We start from the raw sequence: 9737 nt of genomic DNA, 5'->3' as shown, positions 1-9737 counted from the left end.
TTCAACGTCTAAAATTTGAAAGAGATATAATAGCAATTAGGCAATTGCGAAAATCCCAAATTCTGATTAATCAACAGTTTTCACTAGGGTCTCAGTAAACAAATTTCATGTTAGATAATGTTACAAATTTGAACTAATACTGCGTCAGAAAAAATGGTATTAGATATTTTGCAATGCTGCGATAACGGGTTTTCTGCATTGATGGTTTGAATGCCGTACTATGAAGCGAGAGTTTCGTCAAAAATACTCTCATCATACCGTAGCAATACGAACGAAACTGATGATTAATCGTTTAAAACATAGAAATACTCAGAATATGCTGCTCTACAAGACGGTATGATCAGTGATGTGTCAATGAATAATCATCACCCTTTTACTGACATACTTCCTATGTTATCTACTTACGGTTTTGCCTTCGTGTTAAACGTTCGGTTGCTGCATACAATATATGAACGTTTATGAAGAAAATTCGCTCGTAAATTTTTACACTTCGGATATCCAATACACTATTTACTTTCCTATTGAATTCTCTCAACTTGTCGGGTGTTAATTTCAGGACTTGAGTCCAGAGTTCGAAACGGGTGAAATATGAAACTATTTCGTATGATGTGTTATCCTTCAGAAAGTCGAGAGCTAATATTATATTCAAGAACATTCATCAAACGATATAGTTACATATTTCACCCGTTTCGAACTCTTGATTCAATTACTGAAATTTACACGCGACAAGTTGAGATTAGAAAAGTAGATAGTGCGTTGAATATCTGAAGTGTAAAATTCACGATCAAATTTTCTCCACGGTAAAGGATATTGGGTGATGAATATCTTACAATGCGTGAATATCTTACAATGTCTGCACTGCATTCGGAATCTTTAAAATGTCAGAATTTAACCGGAACATTTAAAACGTTTGGTCACGAACGCGTTATGAATATTTAAAGCGATCGTATTCTGATTCGGCCCGAAATAACTACTTCTGTAAGGCATTTTTAAGGCATCGCTGAGCGAGTCGGGTAACGCAATATCTTCGCGCTGAGACTCGATACTAGATTCAACTAATACTTGGCATTTCGCGCTCAAGCAATAATGCATATAATTATCACTTATTTTGGTCTGAGGCGGTCGAGTTCACAAATAATCCACCTAAACTTCGAATTTAGAAAACCCACACAGTTTCTCTAGATTTCAGAAAAGTGCTCCATCTCACACTATGTATCTATACAATAACATACTACACACATATATATATATATATATATATATATATATATATATATATATATATATATATATATATATATATATATATATATATATATATATATATATATATATCACTGTAGCTATCGTTCTGCACAAGGATAGGTTATATGACTTTTTTTATATCGATTCGGATCTTGCTTCCAAGTCTCTGAATGTAATGATCGGGTAAAATAAGCTATACCGAAATTGCCGGCTTGAAATAGATAGATAGGTCCACTGATGGTCGTCAACTCTAGAACCGCAGTATTTCGACTACCCTAAGCCTCAGCGCGTATTTGACTCTACGCAATTCGGTGGCTTGACATCCGTTTACATCGTAGTCAAATTGTAAAAGGGAATTGCAATATAAGTGACAAGTCTAGGGGTGTCGAAAGATTTATAGATCGTGAAGCCTGAACCGATTGTTACCGCATTAACAGCTGGACTGCGCTGACTGCAAATGATGGCTTCGGAAAATGTATCGTTTGGCGCTCAGTTTCTCGACCTCAACGGATCGGACCCGGCAACCACCACTGAGAAGGCGAGGTTTAAACCTCATCCGCGGTGTAAATACATCCATCACGCTGATTACAAACCGTTACACGTGAATCTGTATCTGCAGATCACGACTTACGTCATTTTCTGCATTGCCATTTTCGGTTTCGGAGCGAATTTACTGTCATTTATCATTCTCAGTAAAGAACCTTCAAACAACACCAGTATATTCTATTTGAGATGTTTGGCTGTTGCGGACATGTTTGTATGTTTGTCATATAGTGCTTTTGGTTTTCAGTATCGGCTCTACAGTCACACATTGTTACTGGACATGACTGCTGAAATAAACCACGCTATGAAGCGCATGTATTCATACACTCAAAACATCAGATTAGTTTTTTCAGATATCAGTGATCTGATAACATTGCTTATTGCTATAGACAGATATATCGTCGTTTGTTGGCCTCTGAAAGCTGTTCGAATTATAAGTATGAAGAAATGTTATATCTACGTGACTCTGGTTGCGGTGATTTCAGTTTGTGACCAGTCTAGAAACTATTTCAAATATTACACCCGTCGTTCCATTAATCCGTGCACTGGACACGAGAGATGGACTCAGAAATTGACTCCATTTACTAGAAACATCTATTTGAGATATTATGAAGTTTTTGTCCAAGCTCCTTTATTTACTATAATCCCGACCGTGATAGTTGTTATGATAACTATCCGATTGATTTTCACGTTGAGGCGCGCAGGAGCAGCGAGAAAAACCATGTCTACAAATAATCGAACGTCTAACAGCAGCAGCAGCAGCAGTGACCGTAGTTTAACACTGGCCTTAATTCTCATTTCAATTTCTTATCTATTATTGAAGGCCTTACTTTTCATTGGCGCCGTCACGAACTTGATACAAACTCTAGGCGGGACAATCGGCACATCGATTTCGCCTTTTTACTCGAACGCTGTTCGAGACACCATAAGAAGGATTGTGGCTTCCACTAATTTCGTCATCTATTGCGCTTCGAGGCGTCTCTTTCGAAATCGACTGAAAGCGATGTTTTTGTTTCGATTTAAATAGATCAAAAATATAATGCCAAAATCGACCTTCAACGAACTCGGTAAGATCGTGTTCTAACTATTTTCGCAACAGATGACAGGGACCATCGATAAAACACCGTGTCCATTTTACGGTGAAATCACTGTGCCCTTTTGCGCTTGAAAACATTCAGTTCAATCCTCAGCTTAAATTGACATAACGCTGCCTAGCTAAAATAAAATGAAAAAAAAAACCATATGGTTACGAAAGTTTGTGAAAGCGGCCAACATCTTCGTGTTCGGATATTCAACGGGCTGTAACGGACCAATAATCTTATGATACATTTTGGACAAATAGAAAAGTCGATGTTTTTAAGGACATCTAAGATAATTTAAAAGTCAAAATTCAGTTTTAGCCTCAGTTTTAGGAAGTGAATAAAAAAACATATTCGTAGCGACTTTCCAAAAATCTTCTAACCCGGTCGAATTCGCTACATACATAGGTTTTGTAATTCTATGACAACAAACGCTCTGTTTTCACTGCACTTTATTCAGATTCCGAATTGAAGTCGATTCACCTAGAAAATCCATTGTGGATTCAGAACTTTTAATAGACCGAAAAAATATTCGTTTACGACTTTTAGCTGTTTTGTACATGTTTATTTGAGTGTCGTATTTGACTTTCAGTATTGGCTCTACAGTCACACGCTGTTACTGGACATGACTGCTGAAATAAACCACGCTATGAAGCGCATGTATTCATACACTCAATTCATTCAATTTTTGTTTCCAGTGTTGAGTACTATTAGAGTTTCCCGAGCGTTAGCCAATGGATGGCCACGTACGTGTGTATCGTATGCTGTATGGCACTCCATGGTGAGCTAGTACATGGAACTTTAAGCGAACGGAAAAGCCGAATCCTCGGTAACGATGTCTTTTCTAGACTGGTAGCCGGTCTTAATGTTCGTGATTTTCTAAGGTCTAATCACTTTACCATTTCTCGAAAAAAAGTATCCTCCGTGCTCGCGCTACTGATACGAAACGGGAAGAAAAAAACAATAGGGTTTTCTGAAGGTGGTCAGAAAACCCTATTAATCGTGACATCGTTTGTCGAAATACCGTCGGAATATAGAAACATACAAACCGAAATTGTAAATGATTTCTATTTTGAAAAGCACGAATTTTCGACCGATGCTGATACAATTCAAGCGCGTTTAGCTATTTGTATAAAAAATACATATTAATATTGGAATACACCGATTCGCGAAGCTGTAGCGTGTATGGCGTGGATTCGCGGCCTATTAGTAATTCTAGCTTCGTTAAAATTTGATACCGTTTGTACGCGTGTTGTAGAGCGTCGGAATTCGCGGTTCGGTTAGTTGAATTTTTTATCAGCGCGCATTCGACTTTGTGCAGTTCACTGGCCTGATGCGTGAAGGTGTGATAGTCGTGCTGGTTCTCTACGAAAGTAGTCAGTCATTAAGCTAAGCGCTAACTGTTTGCGGATTTACAGATTTGGGAGTCAAGACAAATTGTTTTTCCGTTAGCAAACAGTTTACGTATTCTGATACGATGATGGCTCCAGAAAATGTATCGGTTGGCGCTCAGTTTCTCGACCTAAACGGATCGGACCTGACCACCGCAACTGAGAAGGCGGGGTTTAAACCTCATTCGCGGTGCAAATACATCCATCACGCCGATTACAAACCGTTTCACGTGAATCTGTTGTTGCAGATCACGACTCATGTCATTTTCAGCATTGCCATCTTCGGTTTCGGCACAAATTTACTGTCTTTTATAATTCTCAGTAAAGAACGTTCAAACAACACGAGTATATTCTATTTGAGATGTTTGGCTGTCGTTGACATGATGCACTGTTTGTCTTATATCGTATTTGACTTTCAGTATCGGCTCTACAGACACACGCTGTTACTGGACATGACTGTTGAAATAAATCACTCTATGAAGCGCATGTATTCATACACTCAACACATTGCACGATCGTTTTCCAATATCAGTGATCTGATAACATTGTTAATAGCTATAGACAGATATATCGTTGTTTGTTGGCCTTTGAAAGCAAAAAGTATTATAAACAAAAAGAGAAGTTATATATACATAGTTCTTGTCGTAATAATATCAATTTGTGGTTGGGCTAGTGCGTTTTTCCTGTATTATACTCGTCGTTCGATAAACCCGTGCACCGGACACGAGAGGTGGACTCAGCGATTTACTCCATTCGGTAAAAATAGATATCTTAGATACTTAAACTCTTTCGTCCGCGCTCCTTTATTTACGATAATCCCGTCAGTGATAGTGGTTTTAATAACTATCCGATTGATTTTCACGTTGAGACGCGCAGGAGCAGCGAGAAAAACAATGTATACAAATAATCAAACTTCTAACAGCAGCAGCAGTGACCGCAGTTTAACTCTGACGTTAATTATCATTTCATGTTTCTATTTATTAAAGAAAGGATTCAGTTTCAAAGCAGCAATAACGAATCTAACGTTAACCCTCAACGGTAGAATCGGAAAAAGCTCCTTTACAACAACAATAAACCAAATTCAATATATACTTAGAATGGTCGTAGCGTCTAATAATTTCGTCATTTATTGCGCTTCGAGGCGTCGCTTTCGAAATCGACTGAAAGCGATGATTTCTTTCTGAAATTTCCCGGAACAATAAAACTCACAATTAATAATTGCAACCACCAATGAACCGGTTAATTTTTCCTGGCAAGTTAGTATTATTACTTCATTATTAGAAAGATTTGAATAGAGCTTTAACACAGAAATAAACACACATTCATAATTCATAGAACCTACCGAATGTCTCTACAGACTTTTCTAAACGGTTAGGTACTCATCGTATCACTACTATCTATAATATAATGTATGCAATTTTTCTGTCGAAAATGAGATGAATATGCCGTCAGAATCGCCGTCCATTGAAGTTTTGTATTTGCGAATTTGGTACGGATCGGACTGCTTAACATATAATACTCTGACTAATTAATCATTAATTATTGCTGAACATGGTTTTTCCTTTTTTTTTCATTTTTGGCAAATCGTCGAATGGGCATATTATATCCGTCGAATATGGAGAATCAATTAATTGTTGAATATGCGAGAAATATGGTAAATCATTCATTAACTAATATACGGTATTGTTGGCGAACATTCGAGTACGCATCGAATATGGTCATATCATCTCGAATAGTTTTTCAGGACCGTATGGATAAGACGCGAGATTATTGGTGACGCCCAACCACGAAAATTGCTTTCTATTTCAAACCTGCTATTACTGGTAAAACGAGAGCTTACAGAACTACAGAACTAGATCCGAAATAATTCATATACGAATCAAGCTGCAGAATGACATATATATATATATATATATATATATATATATATATATATAATATATATATATATATATATATATATATATATATATATATATATATATATATATATATATAGCAATTTTCGTGGTTGGGCGTCACCAATCATCTCGCGTCTTATCCATCAGCTTCAGCGCGCGATAGACTCTATGCAGTTTGGAAATTCGTTTGCGTCGCAGTAAACTCTTGCCCAAAACGCGCTAATCACTGAAAGATACTGGATTGAAGATTTACGGATTTAATCGTTTTAAACGTTCATTTCCCTGTTTAACAACCAGTAAGTCTGTGATGTGTAAAGACTGAAAAGATGGCTACAGAAAATGTATCGGTTGGCGCTCAGTTTCTCGACCTCAACGGATCGGACCCGACAACCAGCACCACTGAGAGGGCGGGGTTTAAACCTCATCCGCGGTGTAAATACATCCATCACGCCGATTACAAACCGTTTCACGTGAATCTGTATCTACAGATAACGACTTTCGTCATTTTCACTATTGCCATCTTCGGTTTCGGCACAAATTTACTGTCTCTTGTTATTCTCAGTAAAGAACGTTCAAACAACACTAGTATATTCTATTTGAGATGTTTGGCTGTTGCGGACATGTTTATTTGTTTTTCTTATATTGTATTTGACTTTCAGTATCGGCTCTACAGTCATACGCTGTTACTGGACATGACTGTTGAAATAAACCACGTTATGAAGCGCATGTATTCATACACTCAAAATAGTCGACTTTTGTTTTCAAATATCAGTGATATGATAACATTGTTAATAGCTATAAACAGATATATCGTCGTGTGTTGGCCTCTGAAAGCTAAAAGAATTATAGATATGAAAAAAAGTTACGTTTACGTCATTTTCGTTTCAATAATTTCTGTCTCTGACGCCACGAAGAATAATTTCAAGTACAAAGCTACTAACTATACCCGTAATCCGTGCACTGGACACGAGAGATGGACTCAGAAGTTGACTCCGTTTGCTAGAAATATTAATCTCAGATACTATGAGATATTTTTTCATGCTCCTGTATTTACGATATTCCCGACAGTGATCGTGGTTCTAATAACTATCCGATTGATTTTCACGTTGAGACGCGCAGGAGCAGCGAGAAAAACCATGTCTACAAATAATCGAACTTCTAACAGCAGCAGCAGCAGCAGTGACCGTAGTTTAACTTTGACGTTAGTTCTGATTTCGTGTTTATATCTAGTGAAAAAAGCATTTTTACTAAGAGCTGTAATTATTAATCTAATATCTGTTCTTATTGGTAAAATCGGTAAAGGCTTTTCAGCATCTGTATTGATCCAAATTTTAAATATAGTCAGGATGGTCGTAGCATCTTCCAATTTCGTCATCTATTGCGTTTCGAGGCGTCGCTTTCGAAATCAACTGAGAGCGTGGTTTTTATGTAAAGACGAATAGTGAAGATTTAAACAGAACGACGCTACACCGGGGCTTTGAGGATGAACTTTTTCAGATTAGGAAGTCACTCGGTTAATATCTAGGAACTCTGAATCAATGGTGAAGCAGCGCCTGGGTCAAATTTAACCAATCCCAGACACCATATCAATGTGAAATCCAAAACTTATACTTATTTTGTTTGGAAGTCCTGAAATAAACTGAAAAATAAATGTGCCTTTTGTCTTACTGTCAGAAGATTGTTTGTCCGGGCTTTAGGTTACATAGATAGTTTCTCCGTTTGGTGATCAGCTCTGCATTGTATCACAGCGCGCACGCATTCGAATCAGTGGCAATGTTACTTTGGGCTTGACGAAGAAAACCTTGAGGTATGGGCGCGACTGACCGTCTGATCTAATTATCCGCTAGATGGCGAGCTAGTCGAAATTGGCTGCTCTAACTGCATTATGGCATGCTTTAGAGCTGCCTTACAGTCGTTGAAATGCCGAAACACCGATAAATGGCGGGATTTATTGGAATCGCCCAAATAATTCCCCAAAATGTGAAGAAATTTATTTATGGGTTTAGATTCGACCAAACTTGAATTTTGTCTATTCTTACATTCTTTACATTTTCCAAATCGCATATTTCGAAGTTCATTTTATCACTTAAGCATAACTGGATTAGAACTTCATCCGTTGAACTAGATCTAGAGATTACGTTCATCTAAATCCTAAATCCAGTTTAGCTGTTAATTACTTACTTCAATATTACCAGAGCCCCAACGACCCGACTCGAAATTGGTCTAACTTAAGGCACGTATTTCGTTGCCCTGGAATCCAGCTTTTAAAATTTGAATTTCTACCAACAAACGTATTATCGATCTTGGTCGAAATGAAAAGATATTTCAATCCCAAAACCATACGACAGGATTCCTCACTGTTCTGCACCACGATACGTTTATGATATTTTTCGTTTCGATTCAGATCTAGATTTAAAGTCTCTGAAAGAATTGGGCGGGTAGAAATTCGCTTCTCCAAAATTACAGGTTTAAGGAAGAAAGATCGTTACTCTGTTGGGCGTCACCTCCAGAACTACAGTATTTTGATTTCTAGTCTCACAGCGTCAGCGCGCATTTGACTCTATGCAGTTCGGTGGCTTGACATCCGTTTAAACGACAGAGGCAAACACCTAAGAGAATTGCCAATAACTGAGATATCTCAATGGTTCTTCTAAGATTTACAGCTTTGGAAGTTTAAACCGATTGTTTCTCTAGTAAAAACCAGTGACTATGTTGCGTGTGCAGAATGAAAGGATGGCTTTAGAAAATATATCGGTTGGTGCTATGTTTCTCGACCTCAACGGATCGGACCTGACAACAACCACCGATAAGGCGGGCTTTAAACCTCATTCGCGGTGTAAATACATCCATCACGCCGATTACAAACCGTTTCACGTGAATCTGTATCTACAGATCACGACTTATGTCGTTTTCAGCATTGCCATCTTCGGTTTCAGCGTAAATTTACTGTCTTTTATCATTCTCAGTAAAGAACGTTCAAACAACACCAGTATATTCTATTTGAGATGTTTGGCTGTTTCGGACATGTTTATTTGTTTGTCTTATATCGTATTCGCCTTTCAGTATCGGCTCTACAGTCACACGATGTTACTGGACATGACCGCTGAAATAAACCACGTCATGAAGCGCATGTATTCATACACTCAATTCATTCGACTTTTGTTTTCGGATATCAGCGATCTGATAACATTTCTCATAGCTATAGACAGATATATCGTTGTTTGTTGGCCTCTGAAAGCTGTTCGAATTATAAGTATGAAAAGAAGTTTTTTCTACATCACTGTTGTATTGGTCATTTCAGTTTGTGATCAATCTAGGAATCTTTTCACCTTTTATACTCGTCGTTCCATTAATCCGTGCACTGGACACGAGAGATGGACTCAAAGGTATACTGCATTTGGTAAAAACAAATATTTCAGATACTACGATGTTTTTGTGCGCGCTCCTTTATTTACTATAATCCCGACAGTGATAGTGGTTCTAATAACTATCCGATTGATTTTCACGTTGAGGCGCGCAGGAGCAGCGAGAAAGACCATGTCTACAAATAATAAATTTTCTAACACCAGCTGCAGCAG

This window comes from Tubulanus polymorphus, chromosome 12 (assembly GCF_964204645.1).
Source record: "Tubulanus polymorphus chromosome 12, tnTubPoly1.2, whole genome shotgun sequence".
Lineage (NCBI taxonomy): Eukaryota > Metazoa > Nemertea > Palaeonemertea > Tubulaniformes > Tubulanidae > Tubulanus > Tubulanus polymorphus.
This window is presented reverse-complemented; position numbering follows the sequence as displayed.